General features: G+C 42.3%; 1 long non-coding RNA gene across 1 annotated transcript in view; it reads left to right on the top strand.

Annotated features, from left to right (window-relative positions):
• Positions 1-9,921: 9,921 nt before the first annotated feature.
• Positions 9,922-21,263, top strand: part of LOC142748268 (uncharacterized) — an 85,655-nt gene continuing 74,313 nt past the window's right edge. The window contains exons 1-2 of the long non-coding RNA XR_012882211.1: positions 9,922-9,990; positions 14,710-14,783. This is a non-coding gene — a long non-coding RNA (uncharacterized LOC142748268). The remainder of the gene's footprint in view (positions 9,991-14,709; positions 14,784-21,263) is intronic.

Raw genomic sequence — 21,263 nt, 5'->3', positions numbered from 1 at the left:
AAATCGTTCTTATATTGACCTGCGGTGCTGTTTTATCATTTCGCAGCCTGTTAATTCACGTTGCGGAATCGCTGCTCTTCTGTTGAGGGTTTTCCCCATCGAATTCAATGGGGAGGTAATAGCCACAACATATAGGCAAATTTGGTGATTTTTGTGGTGGAAATGCTGCAATTCCACTGCAAAAATCGTAAATCCAGAGAAAATAAGAAGCTTTTTTTCGGTTTAAATATAATAAAGAACTTCATACTTACCCCCGGGTGTTGTCATAGCGACGCGATTCTTTATTCTAAGTGCAGCTCGGCCTCCTGAGATGACGTTTCGTCTCATGTGTCTGCTGCAGCCAATCAAAGCCTGCAGCGTCATTTCAGGAGGCCTGGCTGTACCCAGAGCAGAGGGATGCTGGGTCGGACTGTCCCACCAGAGGATTCTCTGGTGTGATCAAACTTTGACACAATGATGGGCCCAAAAGGTCTAGCCGAGGACAAATCCATTTGTATATGACTATATGACTGTATGTGCAAAGATAACCAAGATTATGATACAAATCAAAGTGGACGTGCTCATTTTCTGTGTAGATGGAGAGTGGGCCCTCAGGAGATTTTTTTCTAGTGGGCCCAAGGCATTCCAGTCCAACGCTGGAGGGACACGTCGCTATGATAAAGGATAACGGGATAAGTATTAACTTTTTTTTCTACCAGTATTTTCGCAGCTGAGATTCCGCCCAAAAAACTGCACCACAATTTGGTGCGGTTTTTCTGGCGGTATTCTCTGCAGCTTCCATGACGTATATGCTGTGTGCTTATACGCATTGTATCCCGCTTGTGTGCACTTACCCTATAAGTTACATACATCTACCGTACAGGAGGGGACGCCTCGCAGCAATTCAGCAATATTGTGAGAGGCCAATGTGTGACACCTTCATAAATAGGGAAACCGCCACTTATCTTTGATCAGTCACATTATCTCACCCATCCAGTATGATAAAGGCACTAACATAACACTAAAATGTGGCTATTGGGCAAATCTTCATTTTAACAATGAACTTGCTTACCTTATAAACTGCATAGAAAAATGCAACTGAGCAAATAATTGTATCCTGTGATTTCACACATAAGATCATGGAGTCATGCGAAACATAAGAGCCGCTGTTTGTGCAGAGACCGGATATTGCAGGTGTAATACTACATATATGCAAGAGCACATGTCGTACGTAGTAAATTCTTGTTTTACCTCAGTTATAACTTTTCCTTATAAAGTCAATAGGGAAAAACACCACAGAAATAAAGACTCAAAAAGTGCAGCAGTTTCCAAGAAACTAAATCCGGACACAAATCTGTAATGTCACCATTTTTCTGTTTGAGATAGAATAAATCATTTCCTTTCCACACACATATAAAAGCTTGTTGCTTTATTAAAAGAAACACAAAAGCAGTCATTGGTTAGAACCGAGCCCACCCTTGTCGTTTACTCAGTGGTATAAACCAGTTGGCAGCATCTGATTGGACAGTTTGAATGATACCTTCCTCAGAGTTCCACTGCACCAGCCATCTCCATAGATATGCAGATGTAAGTTGAGCGGATAATAGACAGCGAGAGACACGAGGTCTGTGTAAGAGACGATGTTTATATATATAACTGACCGCAAATATGGCAGGTATACAGTTGCCAACATTTGAATTTTTTTTCCAGGGACACTTAGGGTGTGGTGTCTTTGGTGGGTGTGCGAACAAAATGTCTGCACTAGTTTGGCCGACAATTACTATGGTGGCCGCTATGTCTCTGGTTATCCGGTTGTTTACAGGCAGGTGATGTCTCACTTTATCACTAGGGCTAGGCAAACTGTGCTGACCACTACTGGTAGCGTAAGAACCAGCGTAGATAGTGCCACACTCAGTACCCCTTGTAGATGGTACCCCACACTGCCCCCAGAAGATATTGCCACACACTGCTCCCTGTAAATTGTATCAAAACACTGCTCTTTGTAGATAATGTCACAGTGCCGCCTGTAGATAGTGCCACAATGCCCCAGTGCCCCCTGTAGATAATACCACAATACCCCCTGTAGATGTCACCACACAGACCCCCTGTAGATGGCGCCACACAGACACCCTGTAGATGACACCACACAGACCCCATGTAGATGACGCCACACACCCCCTGTAGATGACGCCACACACATCCCCTGTAGATGACGCCGCACACACACCCTGTAGCCTGTAGATGACGCTGCATATACCCCCTGTAGATGGCACCGCACACACAGCTTATAGATGGTGCCGCGCACACCCCCTGTAGATGGCGCCGCGCATACCCCCTGTGGATGATGCCGCGCACACCCCCTGTGTATGATGATGCCGCGCCGCGCACAGCCCCTGTGGATGATGATGCCACGCACAGCCCCTGTGGATGATGATGCCGCGGACACACCCCAGCATTTTGGCTGTCTTTGGAGCATTGTGGCTGTCATGATTTGTTAATTTAGGAGAGCAAAGAATAAAAATAAATTTTACTCGGAAAGCCGAGAAAGAGTTGTACAGGCTCAATAGAAAGTCCGTACACAGCTCGCTAAGCTTTCCGAGAAAAGCTGATTAGAAACTAAGCGACAAAGCGCTCGCCCGAGTACTTCTTTCGCTTTGTACGTTTTAGCGATCGGTGGGGGTCTGAGTGCTCAGACCACCACTGATCAATAGTTCTGATATGCTACTGAAATGTGTAAAGTTTTTTTACACATTAAATGCTGATAAAATTCCTATAGAATGTATTATCATGAAGTAAATTAGGTGTGACAGAAATAGTTCATTCACTTTTGAGAATAAAATGATTTTGAGTTGGACTTCGCTGGTCAGATGCGGTTTGGTTGAGTTATTCTTTATTTAATAATTCCTTTGTCTAATGACAATGACATTTCCAAGCCCAGTATATTTTGTTTGTCAGTATGTTACACAATCTTTCTGGTTAGCAGCAGTGTTCATGAAACTCTTCCCTAAATTAAAGGGAATGTGTCGCGAATTAAAAAATTGAGTAAGTTACTTATTTGTATTATATTTTTTAAGGCTTTTTTGCTGTATTTTTTTTTCTTCCACAAGGAGGAAAGTATTAACAATACAATTTTAATGTGACATGTTTTCCTATGTTGGCCACCAGGGGGAGCACTTCCCAAAATTACAGCAAGGGGGATCAGGCAATGCAACCTGACTTACAGCTGCTGTAAATGTGGGAGGGAGACTCACCCGCTCTCTATTTTTGGCTACAAGCCAAGAAAAGGTGTCTTCAATTTGCTAAGCAGTGTCCAGCTTCCATTTTGGGAGTATTTTTGGCAGAAGCTACAGGACAGACCAAAAGGCCGCCCCAGTGCCCGACCATAACTACAGATGGTCGGATACTGGATCGTACCCGGCTCTTCCCGATATCCCTGGTGGCGGTGGGTACCGTAGTAATAATGGTGGGTTAGTGCCAGCTTTTTCCGCTGGTTAACACTAAGCCCCGCCTTAGTAATGGACGTCATCAAACAGACAACTGCCATTACTAAGTTGGTAATAAAGTATTAAAAAAAACACAGAGACATAAGACAATCATTTTTTATTGAAATAAAAATTCCCACACAACCCTCTTTCCACATCTTATTTTAAAGAAAAAAAAAAGATCATCGAAGTAGTCCAACTAATCTACGACGAAGTCCAAACGGTCAAGTGGAACCTGCAAAACAAAAAAAATAACAGTTAATAATATGCTGCTGTTTCTTCTTTCCTTGCTTCTACTGTGAATCGCCATGTAGTTACACGGCAGCTCACAGTAGGAGCAAGGAATGACGGAGCAGCAGTGCTCGCCGCTGATCCTTCAAAACAGCCGCCAATCAGCTGTTTTGAAGGAACAGAGGCGAGCACCATTGCTCCATAGAGTGCCCCCCCCCCACACGCACACTAAACCCCCCCCCCCACAAACTTGCAACCGCGCCACACGCAAAACCATGCACGCACACACCTTACATGCATGTTTGGGGTGTGTGTGTGTGTGAATGTGGGGGAGGTGCTCGACGGAGCAGTGGTGCTCGCGGCTGATCCTTCAAAACAGTTGATATGCGGCTGCAAAGGATCAGCGGCGTTGGTGTGCTGCTGATCCTGAATAGACGCCAATCAGCTGTTTTGAAGGAACTGTGGCAAGCACTGCTGCTCCGTCGAGCGCCCCCCCCATACACAAACCCCCCCCAAACATGCAACCGCACCAAACACAGACCCCAACACACACAAAATCCCCCCTCATGCACACACACACAAACTTCCCTGCACGCACATGCACACACATGCACGCACACACACCTTACCTAAATGTTTGGGGGGGGTTTGTGTGTGGGGGGGGGCACTCGACGGAGCAGAGGTACTCACCGCTGATCCTTCAAAACAGCTGATAGGCGACTGTGAAGGATCAGCGACGCTCGGGTGCCGCTGATCTTTCATTGTCGCCAATCAGCTTGTTTGAAGGAACAGCGGCGAGCACAAACAAATCCCCCAAAACATGAAACCGCGCCAGATCCCCACACACACACACACAAACCCTCCCCCCCCACACACACACACACACAAACACACACGAACAATCCCCACGCGCTCACACGTACACACCTTACCGGCAGCTGGTCTTCTCCAAAGTGGCGCCGTCTTTCCCCCTACAAGCCAGCTTCTCTGCTGGGTCGCTCTGAACTGAGCATGCGCATTACTGTGCGAGACGGCAGAAGCACAGTATGTAACAATCGGCTCCCGTTCGTTATGCCCTATAGCTGCCATATTTCATCTGTGTATGTGTCGTTAAGCGACAGGTCAGCGACATATCAGCCCCCAGTGAATTAAAAAAGTGTTAACCCCTTACAGTCGTGAACAATTATCAGATTTTAATTTTCATTTTTTCCTCCCCACATTCCAAAAGCCATAACTTTTTAATTTTTCCGTCGATATAGTCCTATGAGGGCTTGATTTATGTGGGACGAGTTGTAGTTTTTCGTTGCACCATTTATTGTGCCATATAATGTACTAGGAAACAGGAAAAAGATTATTTGTGGGGTAGAAAATGAAAAACACATGGATTCCTCCATTGTTTTTTGCGCTTCATTTTTATGGAATTCACCTTTCAATTAAAATATGTTAACTTTTTTCTGTGGGTCAATACGATTACGGCGATACTAAATATATATAGTTTTTTCTATGCTTTACTAGTTTTACAAGGAAAAAATTAAGCGTAAAACAAATAAAATTTATTTTGTGTTGCCAAATTCTGAGAGCCGTAACTTTTTTATTTTTCCGTCGATTAAGTGGTATGAGGGCTTATTTTTTGCGGGTCTAAGCTGTAGTTTTTAATGCTACAATCTTTGGAGTACATGTAAGATTTTGAACACTTTTCATTAAATTTTTTGTGGGAGATGAGGTGACCAAAAAATATAAATTCTGGCATTTACATTTTTTTGTTTTTTACGGCGTACATCGTACGGGTTAAGTAAGAATATTTTGTAATAGTTCAGACCTTTACGGATGCGGCGATACCAATTATGTTTATTTTTTTATTTTTTTTCCAATGCTTTAGTGGGTAAATGCGAAAAGTGTTTTTTTTTTAACTTATAATATTTTTTTTTTATTACATTAAAAAAAATACTTTTTTTTTTACTAATTTTACTTTTTTTTTTATTAGTCCCCGCTAGGGGACTTCAACTAGCGATCCACTATATACTATAGCCGTCCAAAATTTTGCATGCTCCCTTAGACTTCTATAGGTGAGTCCGTGCCGCAATTGCAGACAGGAATAGGATATGTTCTATATTTTGCTTTTTAGTTCTACGGCCCGGACACACATCCGTAAATATACGGAAAGGTGTCCGTGGCCAATAGAAATTTGTGGGTCACCAGATTATCCTTAATTATGGATTTGTAATTACAGATAGAAGCTTTGGTCATGTGCATGGGGCCTCATTTAGGGGTTTTGCTCAGAGCCAAATACATGCTACTTGTGGCTTCTTGAGGCTTCTGGTCAGGATGGGATGGTCTGTGCATCCTCTTGCATTGTAAGACTTGAGGTGGGATCTCTAGTTTGACTCCTCAGAAGGTATCCCAGAAAGGGTTTGATTGCCCCTTATGAAATAATTTTTGTTTTATCAGAAACTAGGCACAGTAACATCTCTTTACTGATCCAATACATCTATAGCATATACCAGGAACGTATTATCACACCTCTTTCTTTCTTTTTTCTAGGTGTCTATTTGAAAGTGAAGAGAAGCGAGATATGGAATTCTCCAGTCAGTGGCAATAGAGGAATCAGAGGATGGATAATTCATATTATTAATTACTGATAAATATCAGGCTAGTTTCTAGCTGTGGACTTTTAGAGGTGTGGTAATCCCTTCCTGGTATATAAGGATATATGTCTAGTAGTACATATATTGGCTATAGATATGTAAGGGCATTGTAAATGGGAAATTTTTGGCTGGCATGGAGGGTATTGTGGCTGGCATAGGGAGAATTGTGAGCATTGTGGCTGTCCTCGCGGAATTGTAATTAGCATTGAAGGCATTTTTGCTGTCATTAGATGGCATTGTGACTTAGTTGGAGATGTGGTATTAAAATGGGCATTGTGTTTGGGAAAGTGGTAGTTGTCATGAAATCATTTTGTTTGTCGTGGGGCATTATGGTTCTCTTAAGAGGCAATAAGAGAATTGTGGTTGTCATGGTTGTATTCCGAATTGCTAAGGGGGCATTAAGGATAATGTGGCTGGCATTGTGGGACGGCTAAGGGGGCATTAAGGATAATGTGGCTGGCATTGTGGGTCTTGTTGGTGTAATAGAGCTATTGTAGCTGGGATAAGGGACATTGTGGATGTCATGGGGGCATAGTGGCTCTTATGAGTGCATTGTTGCTTGAATGGGAGCCATTGTGGCTGGTATTTGGATAAGATATATAGTGGGTGTTCTGTGGGCATTGCTTCTTCCATTAGGGGCATTGTGCGTAGAATGGGGGCAATCTAGTTGGAATAGGGCTATTAATGGCATTGTGAAAGGCATGGAGGGCATTGTGCCATTTCTTCATTTTCGTTGGCAAAAGGGGAATTGAGAACATTGTGGCTGTAATGGAGATATTGTGGCTGGGCTCAGGGACAGTGTGGCAGACATGTGGGCATAATGGCTCCAGAGGAACACTGTGGCTGGCACGTGGGCATTGTTGCCATAGGAGGAATTGTGGTTGACATAGGGACTTTGTAGTTGTCATGGGAACATTGAGGTATGCAAAAAAGGCATGCAGGCCATTGTGGCTGATATGGAGTGCAATGTGGCGTTTGTGGTGGCATTGATGCTGGCATAGATAGAATTGAGGGCTTTCTGGTTGTTCGATAAATTTGTAATTGGCACTTAGGGCATTGTGGCTCGCATATGAGTAATTTGGGGATAGTGGCTGTCATGGGGGGGCATTGTGGATTTTAGGTAAGCATTGTGTCTGGTAAAGTGGACAATGAGGACATAGTGGTTGTCATGGGGCATTTTAGTTGTCCTGGTTCTATTGATGTTGGCTTAGGGAGCATTGAGGACAATATGGCTGGCATTGAGAGCATTAGATTATCATGGAGCATAGTGGCTGGGATAAGGGACATTGTGGACCTTGCAGATGTCATGGCTGCATTTTGACTGGGAAATGGGACATTGTTGATTTCATGGGGGCAATTTAGCTGGCATTTAGAGCACTGTGGCTGGCATGGAGGACAATTTACGATCATGGGGGCATTGGGGCTGGCATAAGAGGCATTGGCAGCACTGTGTCTGCGCTAAAGTACATTGTGGCTCGCATAGTGGCATTGTGGCTCCTGGCATAATGACTGTCATGGGGCATTGTAGATGTCATAGGGCTATTGAAGCCATTGTGGCTGTCATGGTTGTATTGCAGTTAACTTAGGCGGCATTGAGAGCAATGTGGTTTGGATAAGGGGCATTGTGAAAGGAATAAGGGACACTGGACTTTGTATCTGTCATGGGGACATTTTAGCTGCCATATGGGATATTGGTTAGAAGCATTATGGCTGTCACGTGGTATTGGATGTAATGGGGGCTTTGTGGTTGGTTGGCATTGTGGCTGGCAGGGAAGAAGTTGTGGCTAACATTGAGGATATTATGACTGGGATATGGGACATAGGGAGTGTCATGAGGATATTGTGGCTTGCAGGTGTCATTATGGCTGGCACGGGGACTTGTGTCTGTCATGTCTTGGTTAGCAAAGGGGAAAGTGAGTTCACTGTGGCTTTAATAAAGGCATAGTGGCTTGCAAAGGAGCATTGACATTTGGTGGTTTCTATTTTGGCCTTCGGGCTGGCATAAGGGGCATTGACAGCATTGTTGCATGGATAAAGTACATTGTGGTCGCATGATTGTTGATTTTCTGGTGGCTTTGTGGCTGTCATGGAGGGCATTTGACTGTCATAGTGGCATTGTATCCCTTATAAATTACATTGTGGGTTTCATGAGGGCATAGTTACTCTTATAGGAGCATTATTGCCAGCATTAGGCATTGTAAATGCCTTGGTGTCATTGAGCGCAATGTCATTGTCATTGGCGCATTGTGCCTTACATGGGAGCTTTGTGGCCGTCATCTGGTTAATTGTAGTTTGCATATAGATACTGAGGCCATTGTGTGTTGAATAAAGGACATTTGGGTGGTCATTGTAGCTTGGATAAGGGGTATCACCGGCATTGCTGCTGGGATAAAGTACACTGTAGCTGGCATGGGGACTTTGTGGCTGGCATAGTGGCCACTGACAGCGTTGTTGCTGCCATTAAGGCATTTTTGTGGAGATAACGTAGATTGCGTGTGTCATGGGATCAATGGGGGTGTCATGGGGTTTTAGTGACTTAGGAGACCATGTAAATGACATGGGGCATAATGTGGCTATTATAAGAACCTTGTGGCTGGCATGGCGCATTGTAGCTGGAATAAGGTACATTGTGGGTGTTGTGAGTGCATTGTGGCTAACCTGAATAGCATTGTGGCTTTTTTTAAGGTCTTGTAGCTGGCACGGCAGGCACTACGGTTGTCATGTGGGAAAATTTGGTTGGCTTAGCAGGTATTGAAGGCATGGTGATTTGCATAGGGGGCATTGATGACTTTGTGGTTGTCATGTGGGGGAAATGTGGCTGGCACTGAGGACTTTGTGGCTATCATTGGAGCCATTTAGATGTGGTGGGACAATGTAGCTGTCATAGGTGCATTTTGGCTGTCATTGGAAAATTGTGACTGTCGTGGCTTTTTGATTTAGGGTTTGCGTGGACGATGTTTCTTTTTTTACTATGAGTGGCACAGTATAGTTGATGTGTCTAATTTTCTTTGCCTCTCTAGTGATTTGGCCACAAGTTGCAAGTCAGCATCTAGCTATTTTCACTACTAGTGATATCACTTTGTGTCTTAACCTGCGCATGTGAGGTCTTTGTTGAATGTGTGATATTCTTCATGATGACTGATAATAGCTATATTGTGTCCTCTCTAGGTCACATTTAGGCCCATGTCATATATGAGTTGTAAATGGTCCACTGAATAGATTGTAGAATGGTTTTCTGTTTTATACAGATGTGGAGGAGAGTGCTATTTCTTCTAGACATCTGATCTTTGATGTGATTGGTGACTAATTTTGGGGTTGTCATCAGAGTTGATTATATCCTACTTATAGCTTCTAGTCAAGATGAGGGGGTTTGTGCATACTCTTGGATAGGAAGTCTTGAGGTTGGATCTCTAATTTGGCTCCTCAGAATGTATCACAGAAAGGCTTTAATTGGCCCTTAAAATATTTGGGGGTTTCATTAGAAACTAGGCACACTAAAATCTCTTTACTGTTTCCAATACATCTATAGCATATACCAGGAATGTATTATCACACCTCTTTCTTGATTTTTATTTCTAGGTGTCTATTTGAAAGTGAAGAGAAGCAAGATATGGAATCCTCCAGACAGCGGCAATAGAGGAATCAAATGACTGGTAATTAATTTTATTATTAATTACTGATAATTATGAGGTTAGTTTCTAGCTCTGGACTTTCAGAGGTGTGGTAATACCTTCCCGGTATATAAGGATATATATCTAGTAGTACATATATTGGCTATAGATATTTAAGGGCATTGTAAATGCCTTTGTGTTCTACACATGGGTGCACTGCATTTACATTCCATCATACACATTCATCACCATCTCCACTTCCCCAATGGGAAATTTTTGGCTGGTATGGAGGGTTTTGTGGCTGGCATAGGGAGAATTGAGGGCATAGGGTCTGTCCACGCAGAATTGTAATTAGCATTGAAGACATTGTTGCTGTAATACGATGCATTCCGTGATTGTTGTTGTCAGAGGACATTGTGGCTTTTATGGTAACATCGTGACTGGGAATTAGGGATAGTGTGGCTGTCATGAGGACATTGTGACTTTTTTGGAGGCATTGTGATATTTGTGTTGGGATTGTGACTGGTAAAGTGAACAATGAGGGCATTGTGACTTAGTTGGAGATGTGGTATTAAAATGGGCATTGTGTTTGGGAATGTGGTAGTTGTCATGAGAGCATTTTGTTTGTCTTGGGGCATTATTAAGAGGCAATAAGTGAATCGTGGTTGCCATGGTTGTATTCCGAATGGCTAAGAGGGCATGGAGAGTAATGTGCCTGTCATTGAGGGACTTGTGGCTGTAATAGAGATATTGTGGCTGGGATAAGGGACATTGTGGATGTCATGTGGCATAGTGGCTCGCATGAGTGCATTGTTGCATGAATGGGAGCCATTGTGGCTGGTATTTGGCTATTTGGAAAAGACATATAGCCGGTGTCATGTGGACATTGTAACTATCCTCGCGGAATTGTAATTAGCATTGAAGGCATTGTTGCTGTCATTAGATGGCATTGTGACTTAGTTGGAGATGTGGTATTAAAATGGGCATTATGTTTGGGAAAGTGGCAGTTGTCATGAAATCATTTTGTTTGTCTTGGGGCATTATGGTTCTCTTAAAGGGATCCTGTCATCAACATCTTACCTGTTAAACTCGCCTGACCCCGCAATGGCCGCAGCTGTCCAGAGTTCATTCCTGTTCTCTTCTTTCCTGAAGTCCTCCTCTGTCAGTAAATATAGTCGTTTAAACTTTTCCCGCCTTTTATGGTAATTATTTTTCCCTCTGGGATGCAGCTTCTTAACCACACCCACTGCCACCACCTGTCTGGCCCTGACTGGCTAAGGAGCTGTCAATCAAAAAGAAGTAGGTGGAGTCCACTCTGAGATGCTGGAGGAATGAAAACCTGACTCTTTTCAGATGAAGATTTGACTCTTTTCTGCTCATTTGCATACGGTGTGGGACCACTGAAAAATGGAATACTAAAGCTACAGAGCTTACTTAGAACATATTTATAGCTTAGATGACAATGATTTTTCACCCACTTTCACCAGATATTGCTGGCTTTATAGCTAAAATGCTGGTGACAGGTTCCCTTTAAGAGGCAATAAGTGAATTGTGGTTGTCATGGTTGTATTCCGAATGGCTAAGGGGGCATTAAGGATAATGTGGCTGGCATTGTGGGACGGCTAAGGGGGCATTAAGGATAATGTGGCTGGCATTGTGGGACTTGTGGCTGTAATAGAGCTATTGTAGCTGGGATAAGGGACATTGTGGATGTCATGGGGGCATAGTGGCTCTTATGAGTGCATTGTTGCTTGAATGGGAGCCATTGTAACTGGTATTTGGCTATTTGGATAAGATATATAGTGGGTGTTCTGTGGGCATTGCTTCTTGCATTAGGGGCATTGTGCGTAGAATGGGGGCAATCTAGTTGGAATAGGGCTATTAATGGCATTGTGAAAGGCATGGAGGGCATTGTGCCATTTCTTCATTTTCGTTGGCAAGAGGGGAATTGAGAACATTGTGGCTGTAATGGAGATATTGTGGCTGGGCTCAGGGACAGTGTGGCAGACATGTGGTTATAATGGCTCCAGAGGAACACTGTGGGTGGCACGTGGGCATTGCTGCCATAGGAGGAATTGTGGTTGACATAGGGACTTTGTAGTTGTCATGGGAACATTGAGGTATGCAAAAAAGGCATGCAGGCCATTGTGGCTGATATGGAGTGCAATGTGGCGTTTGTGGTGGCATTGATGCTGGCATAGATAGAATTGAGGGCTTTCTGGTTGTTCGATAAATTTGTAATTGGCACTTAGGGCATTGTGGCTCGCATATGAGTAATTTGGGGATAGTGGCTGTCATGGGGGGCATTGTGGATTTTAGTTAAGCATTGTGTCTGGTAAAGTGGACAATGAGGACATAGTGGTTGTCATGGGGCATTTTAGTTGTCCTGGTTCTATTGATGTTGGCTTAGGGAGCATTGAGGACAATATGGCTGGCATTGAGAGCATTAGATTATCATGGAGCATAGTGGCTGGGATAAGGGACATTGTGGACCTTGCAGATGTCATGGCTGCATTTTGACTGGGAAATGGGACATTGTTGATTTCATGGGGGCAATTTAGCTGGCATTTAGAGCACTGTGGCTGGCATGGAGGACAATTTACGATCATGGGGGCATTGGGGCTGGCATAAGAGGCATTGGCAGCACTGTGTCTGCGCTAAAGTACATTGTGGCTCGCATAGTGGCATTGTGGCTCCTGGCATAATGACTGTCATAGGGCTATTGAAGCCATTGTGGCTGTCATGGTTGTATTGCAGTTAACTTAGGCGGCATTGAGAGCAATGTGGTTTGGATAAGGGGCATTGTGAAAGGAATAAGGGACACTGGACTTTGTATCTGTCATGGGGACATTTTAGCTGCCATATGGGATATTGGTTAGAAGCATTATGGCTGTCACGTGGTATTGGATGTAATGGGGGCTTTGTGGTTGGTTGGCATTGTGGCTTGCAGGGAGGAAGTTGTGGCTAACATTGATGATATTATGACTGGGATATGGGACATAGCGAGTGTCATGAGGATATTGTGGCTTGCAGGTGTCATTATGGCTGGCACGGGGACTTGTGTCTGTCATGTCTTGGTTAGCAAAGGGGAAAGTGAGTTCATTGTGGCTTTAATAAAGGCATAGTGGCTTGCAAAGGAGCATTGACATTTGGTGGTTTCCATTTTGGCCTTCGGGCTGGCATAAGGGGCATTGACAGCATTGTTGCATGGATAAAGTATATTGTGGTCGCATGATTGTTGATTTTCTGGTGGCTTTGTGGCTGTCATGGAGGGCATTTGACTGTCATAGTGGCATTGTGTCCCTTATAAATGACATTGTGGGTTTCATGAGGGCATAGTCACTCTTATAGGAGCATTATTGCCAGCATTGGGCATTGTAAATGCCTTGGTGTCTTTGAGCGCAATGTCATTGTCATTGGAGCATTGTGCCTTACATGGGAGCTTTGTGGCTGTCATGTGGTTAATTGTAGTTTGCATATAGATACTGAGGCCATTGTGTGTTGAATAAAGGACATTTGGGTGGTCATTGTAGCTTGGATAAGGGGTATCACCGGCATTGCTGCTGGGATAAAGTACACTGTAGCTGGCATGGGGACTTTGTGGCTGGCATAGTGGCCACTGACAGCGTGGTTGCTGCCATTAAGGCATTTTTGTGGAGATAACGTAGATTGCGTGTGTCATGGGATCAATGGGGGTGTCATGGGGTTTTATTGACTTAGGAGACCATGTAAATGACATGGGGCATAATGTGGCTATTATAAGAACCTTGTGGCTGGCATGGCGCATTGTAGCTGGAATAAGGTACATTGTGGGTGTTGTGAGTGCATTGTGGCTAACCTGAAAAGCATTGTGGCTTTTTTTAAGGTCTTGTAGCTGGCACGGCAGGCACTACGGTTGTCATGTGGGAATTTTGGTTGGCTTAGCAGGTATTGAGGGCATGGTGATTTGCATAGGGGGCATTGATGACTTTGTGGTTGTCATGTGGGGGAAATGTGGCTGACACTGAGGACTTTGTGGCTGTCATTGGAGCCATTTAGATGTGGTGGGACAATGTAGCTGTCATAGGTGCATTTTGGCTGTCATTGGAAAATTGTGACTGTTGTGGCTTTTTGATTTAGGGTTTGCGTGGACGATGTTTCTTTTTTTACTATGAGTGGCACAGTATAGTTGATGTGTCTAATTTTCTTTGCCTCTCTAGTGATTTGGCCACAAGCTGCAAGTCAGCATCTAGCTATTTTCGCTACTAGTGATATCACTTTGTGTCTTAACCTGGCGCATGTGAGGTCTTTGTTGAATGTGTGATATTCTTCATGATGACTGATAATAGCTGTATTGTGTCCTCTCTAGGTCACATTTAGGCCCATGTCATATATGAGTTGTAAATGGTCCACTGAATAGATTGTAGAATGGTTTTCTGTTTTATACAAATGTGGAGGAGAGTGCTATTTCTTCTAGACATCTGATCTTTGATGTGATTGGTGACTAATTTTGGGGTTGTGATCAGAGTTGATTATATCCTACTTATAGCTTCTAGTCAAGATGGGGTGGTTTGTGCATACTCTTGTATAGGAAGACTTGAGGTTGGATCTCTAATTTGGCTCCTCAGAATGTATCACAGAAAGGGTTTAATTGGCCCTTAAAATATTTGTGGGTTTCATTAGAAACTAGGCACACTAAAATCTCTTTACTGTTTCCAATACATCTATAGCATATACCAGGAATGTATTATCACACCTCTTTCTTGATTTTTTTTCTTCTAGGTGTCTATTTGAAAGTGAAGAGAAGCAAGATATGGAATCCTCCAGACAGCGGCAATAGAGGAATCAAATGACTGGTAATTAATATTATTATTAATTACTGATAATTATCAGGCTAGTTTCTAGCTCTGGACTTTCAGAGGTGTGGTAATACCTTCCCGGTATATAAGGATATATGTCTAGTAGTACATATATGGGCTATAGATATTTAAGGGCATTGTAAATGCCTTTGTGTTCTACACATGGGTGCACTGCATTTACATTCCAACATACACATTCATCACCATCTCCACTTCCCCAATGGGAAATTTTTGGCTGGTATGGAGGGTATTGTGGCTGGCATAGGGAGAATTGAGGGCATAGGGTCTGTCCTCGCGGAATTGTAATTAGCATTGAAGACATTGTTGCTGTAGTACCATGCATTCCGTGATTGTTGTTGTCAGAGGACATTGTGGCTTTTATGGTAACATCGTGACTGGGAATTAGGGATAGTGTGGCTGTCATGAGGACATTGTGACTTTTTTGGAGGCATTGTGATATTTGTGTTGGGATTGTGACTGGTAAAGTGAACAATGAGGGCATTGTGACTTAGTTGGAGATGTGGTATTAAAATGGGCATTGTGCTTGGGAATGTGGTAGTTGTCATGAGAGCATTTTGTTTGTCTTGGGGCATTATTAAGAGGCAATAAGTGAATTGTGGTTGCCATGGTTGTATTCCGAATGGTTAAGAGGGCATGGAGAGTAATGTGGCTGTCATTGAGGGACTTGTGGCTGTAATAGAGATATTGTGGCTGGGATAAGGGACATTGTAGATGTCATGTGGCATAGTGGCTCTCATGAGTGCACTGTTGCATGAATGGGAGCCATTGTGGCTGGTATTTGGCTATTTGGATAAGACATATAGCCGGTGTCATGTGGACATTGTAACTGTTCTCGCGGAATTGTAATTAGCATTGAAGGCATTGTTGCTGTCATTTAGATGGCATTGTGACTTAGTTGGAGATGTGGTATTAAAATGGGCATTGTGTTTGGGAAAGTGGTAGTTGTCATGAAATCATTTTGTTTGTCTTGGGGCATTATGGTTCTCTTAAGAGGCAATAAGTGAATTGTGGTTGTCATGGTTGTATTCCGAATGGCTAAGGGGGCATTAAGGATAATGTGGCTGGCATTGTGGGACTTGTGGCTGTAATAGAGCTATTGTAGCTGGGATAAGGGACATTGTGGATGTCATGGGGGCATCGTGGCTCTTATGAGTGCATTGTTGCTTGAATGGGAGCCATTCTGGCTGGTATTTGGCTATTTGGATAAGATATATAGTGGGTGTTCTGTGGGCATTGCGTCTTGCATTAGGGGAATTGTGCGTAGAATGGGGGCAATCTAGTTGGAAAAGGACTATTAATGGCATTGTGAAAGGCATGGAGGGCATTGTGCCATTTCTTCATTTTCGTTGGCAAAAGGGGAATTGAGAACATTGTGACTGTAATGGAGATATTGTGGCTGGGCTCAGGGACAGTGTGGCAGACATGTGGGCATAATGGCTTCAGAGGAACACTGTGGCTGGCACGTGGGCATTTTTGCCATAGGAGGAATTGTGGTTGACAATGGGACTTTGTAGTTGTCATGGGAGCATTGAGGTATGCAAAAAAAGCATTCAGGCCATTGTGGCTGATATGGAGTGCAATGTGGCGTTTGTGGTGGCATTGATGCTGGCATAGATAGAATTGAGGGCTTTCTGGTTGTTCGATAAATTTGTAATTGGCACTTAGGGCATTGTGGCTCGCATATGAGTAATTTGGGGATAGTGGCTCTTTGTTTTTTTAGGTACCAGTTCAGATATGAAGTGGCTTTGAGCGCCTTATATATTAGAAACCCCATAAAACACCACATTTTAAAAACTAGACCCCATCAATGTATTCAAGACAGCATTTAGAACGTTTCTTAACCCTTTAGGCGCTTCACGGGAATAAAAGCAAAGTAGAGGTGAAATTTGCAAATTTCTTTTTTTTTAAATCCGAAAATTATTTTTATTCTATTTTTCTTTCTGTAAAATAGAAGGTTTTACCTGAGAAATGCAACCCAATATTAATTGCCCAGATTCTGCAGTTTTTAGAAATATCCCTCAAGTGGCCCTAGTGTGCCAATGGAGTGAAGCACAGGTCTCAGAAGCAGAGGAGCACCTAGACGATTTTGAGGCCTCCTTTTTATCAGGATATATTTTAGGTACAATGTCAGGTTTTTTGTTTTTTTTTTAAATCTTAGATTTTTATTGAAAGATTTTTATACATTACAACCAAACAAAAATACACATAAGTAACAGACACACAATACTGTTCGTATTAGAATGACACTCCATATAAGTAAAACACATCTCAAATTAGCCATTTAAGATCATAATTAAGTATAGTGTTTTGAATGAGTCCAAGAATTCCATCTCTTCACATTCCGACCATGAAGAACTAAATCAGAAACTAAATAAGTTTCATGATAACATTGGCTATTAACTCTTCTAATGACCTCCTGGATAGAGGGGGAAATCGGAGAATTCCAAGATTGTGCGATGGCCATTCTAGTGGCTATAAGAATATGATGAATAATTAATCTATCTAGCGGATCTATTTCCTCCAGATTGGTACAATGTCAGGTTTTAAAGAGAACCTTTCACCTGCCCATACATGTGCAGTGGAGTGCAGCATGTAATAGGCAGGGGTTCACAAACCCTGGGGCACTTTAAAAAAATTTCCTATCGTCCTCCGTCATTTACATATCGGTGCTGTTATATTTGCTACGGACAGTGTCAGGGCGGCTTGCGATGTCCTCGGAGACCCTTTATATTATATATGCATTCCTGCTGGGAAAGCTTTTAAGCCATATAGAGGTAAGGCTGAATCAAACCTCTATACCATATCATTAATCCAGCCCACTATGGAGGTAGTTAGGGCGCGATAGCAATGGGAGGGTGTTGATCGAGAAGCTCTGCCTTGCTATTGGATGTCTGATGATGGAGCCGCCGGAAGAGGCTGATTCAATAGACACAAAAAAAGCGCGTCCACGAGCACCCGCTGCCATTGCCATATGATTTATCACGCCGTCATGCTCACTATCTCCCTGGTGAGCCAGAAAACCTGGTGAAACGCGTAGGAGCTGTAGTCAGAATTTGACTGTAGTACAGGGACAGGTTCCAGATACAACGGGGTCGTTCTTTGTAGAATGGTTGCCCGGCACGTTGTCAACAGCTAGGAATATATTAGGCTATTGGGACAGGCAGAATTCCATTGTGAAACTCCACTGATCTTGAGCAATCCTGCTGTATCTAAATTGGAACGGAAATCAATATCTGGCAAATTGAATACTTAACTGTGTATATGCTATACGGTCTGATAGCAATAACTATATCATTGTTATTCCATTTTTACAAGAATTTAAAAATTAAAAAAGTTATATCTTAGAAGTATTCCTTCCTCTATATATATTTGCTTCAAAGTAGGAGGGTATTACGGGAACCAGCCCGTCGTTACATTTCTGGGAATATACAATTTATATTACAAATGGCCAAAACGGCTAGCTTCCTATCATGTGCACCCAGTACAGATAATTGGGTCTCAGAGGCCAAGGAGGTATTTTCAGATAAAGATTACAGTCAAAATTCACCCTCCATGAATGTAAAAGGTATTTTTAAGGAACTCACAAAGGCTTATAAGGACTATAGCTCTTCCTGGTGGGAGATCCAGTCCCTTGAAAATTACATCAGAAATAGTATTGTACCCAGGGGATTGCGTATTACCCTCTCACCTGCAGAAAGAACTAGAACTACCAAACTGATGAGCAGATGGGAACAAGAGGCTACTGCTAGCTCCTTAAGGTTTATGAATATCCTTCTACAGGAAGAAAGGACATCCTGGGAATCAAAAGTTCACAAACTTAATGAATTGAGAGAACAAGCTCCGAACTGATATACATTTTGATAAAAAGGAGGGGATTCTACAAGGAGTGGTAGAGCGCTTCCAGTATCAAATAAGAGAAAGAAAACACTCTCAATTTGTAAAAGACTCACAAGAGTTCAAAGAGAACTGAACGTATTCCTTCCCGAATAGTAAAAACAACCAGAGGGATACAGAAACTGAGCTCTCATCATCAGAAGCAGAGAGATCAGATCTAGAGAGAAAGATATATCACATGGAGATAGAGGCAGTAGGTCAAACAGAATTCCCAGAAACTACTCAAGGGGATACAATAGGAGAGGTGGGAGAGGTAGGAACTATCAGGATAATCAACATGATTTTTTATCCAGACCCCATCAGTGAACCAATATCTACTGCGAAACAGAAAGTAACATCATGTACTTATAAGACCAGTATTCCCAAAAATGATCATTAACTTGTCAAAATACGTGCTCAATGAATCAGAAATGTCTGTCCTTGAGAGGGGTCTGTCGTTTGTGCCGACGAGCAAATTTGATTCGTTCGCCTGGACAAAGGACATAGCCCTCTTTTCAAGAAAACTCCACTGGCACAAGTTCTTCAAAGAAAGAGATAAAAGAACATGTCAGGAATACAATTTAGAACTGGAGGGTCTGGCCACTGCTAGAGACTAGAGATGAGCGAACTTATCAAAAGTTCGGTTCGGCTAGTTCGCCGAATTTCACAAAAAAGTTCGGTTCGGACCGAACTAGTTCTGACCGAACCTGTCACGTCCGTGCGCCGAGCATGCTACTGTCCGGGGTGCTGATAGAGTTAATGGGCTGCACTAACTCTTTCAGCAACCTTGACAGTACATGCTCGGCGCGCGGAAAATACAATTTAAATGTAATAAAAAAATAAAAATTATACGTTCGTACTTACTTTCCTCCTGTCCGGCCTCCAGCGATGACGTTTCATCCCTTTCGCCGCTGCAGCCAATCACAGGCTGTAGTGGCGGTCACGCACGTCAGGATGACGCTTCATCCCACGTGACCGCCTCTGCAGCCAATCACAGGCTGCAGCGGCGACATGGATGAAACGTCATCGCTGGAGGCCGGACAGGAGGAAAGTAAGTATGAACGTATTATTATTTTTTTTTGGCATGTATGTATGTTGGTATGTATGTTGGCATGTATGTATGTATGTATGTATGTATGTATATCTGTGCATGTATGTTGGCATGCATGTATATATGTGCATGTTTGTATGTATATTTGCATGTATATATTTGCATGTCTGTATGTATGTATGTATGTTTGCATGTGTGTATGTTTGCATGTATGTATTTTTGCATGTATGTTGTCATGTATGTATGTATGTATGTTGTCATGTATGTATGTATATATGTGCATGTGTGTATGTATGTATGTATGTTTGCATGAATGTATGTATGTTTGCATGTATGTGTGTGTTTGCATGAATGTATGTTTGCATGTATGTATGCATGTTTGTATGTATATTTGCATGTGTGTATATATATATGTATGTATGTTGTCATGTATGTATGTATGTATGTTGTCATGCATGTATGTATGTATGTATGTATGTTGTCATGTATGTATGTATGTATGTATGTTGTCATGTATGTATATATGTGCATGTATGTTGGCATGTATGTATATATGTGCATGTGTGTATGTATGTATATTTGCATGTATATATTTGCATGTATGTATGTTGTCATGTATGTATGTATGTATATATGTGCATGTATGTTTGCATGTATGTTGACATGTATGTATACATGTGCATGTTTGTATGTATATATGTTTGCATGTGTGTATGTATGTTTGCATGTATGTATGTTTGCATGTATGTATGTTGTCATGTATGTTTGTATGTATGTTGTCATGCATGTATGTATGTATATATGTGCATGTATGTATGTTTGCATGTTTTTATTTTTGCATGTATGTTTGCATGTATGTTTATATATATGTGCATGTATGTAATTATGTTTGCATGTATTTATGTTTGCATGTATATTTGTGCATGCTTGTATATATGTATGTATGTATGTATCTTTGCATGTTTGTTTGTATGTATGTATGTTTTCATGTGTGTGTGTATGCATGTATGTATGATAGTTTGCATGTATATATGTGTGTATGTTTGCATGTATGTATATTTGCATGTATATATGTGCATGCTTGTATGTATGTTTGTATATATGTCTGTATGGCCATGTATGATACTGTCTGCTGGCGCCCTGTATCTAAGTCAACTTCACGGCAGGCTTCTATACATGGTATAACAGTCAGTATCACACATTAAACTGAATCTAAGCCTACGACATGTTTTATTTCATTTTTTTTTTTTACAGGTTTGGTGTTTGGACTACGTCGGTTTCGAGGACTACTTAGATGACGTTTTTTTTCTACAATAAAATGGTTAATGAGGGTTGTGTTGGGGGTGCTTTATTTCAATAAAATATTTTATCTATATCTTTGTCTTTTTATTTTCAAATTTTATTACTACCACTTTAGTAATGGCCGCTGTCTGAGTGACAACATCCATTACTAAGGCGAGGCTTAGTGTTAGCCGGTGCAGAGGCTAACACTAACCACCATTATTACCCCGGTACCCACCACCACCAGGGGT

This window comes from Rhinoderma darwinii, chromosome 3 (assembly GCF_050947455.1).
Source record: "Rhinoderma darwinii isolate aRhiDar2 chromosome 3, aRhiDar2.hap1, whole genome shotgun sequence".
Classification (NCBI taxonomy): domain Eukaryota; kingdom Metazoa; phylum Chordata; class Amphibia; order Anura; family Rhinodermatidae; genus Rhinoderma; species Rhinoderma darwinii.
Note: the sequence above shows the minus strand (reverse complement) of the source record. Positions and strands in the feature narration are given on the sequence as shown.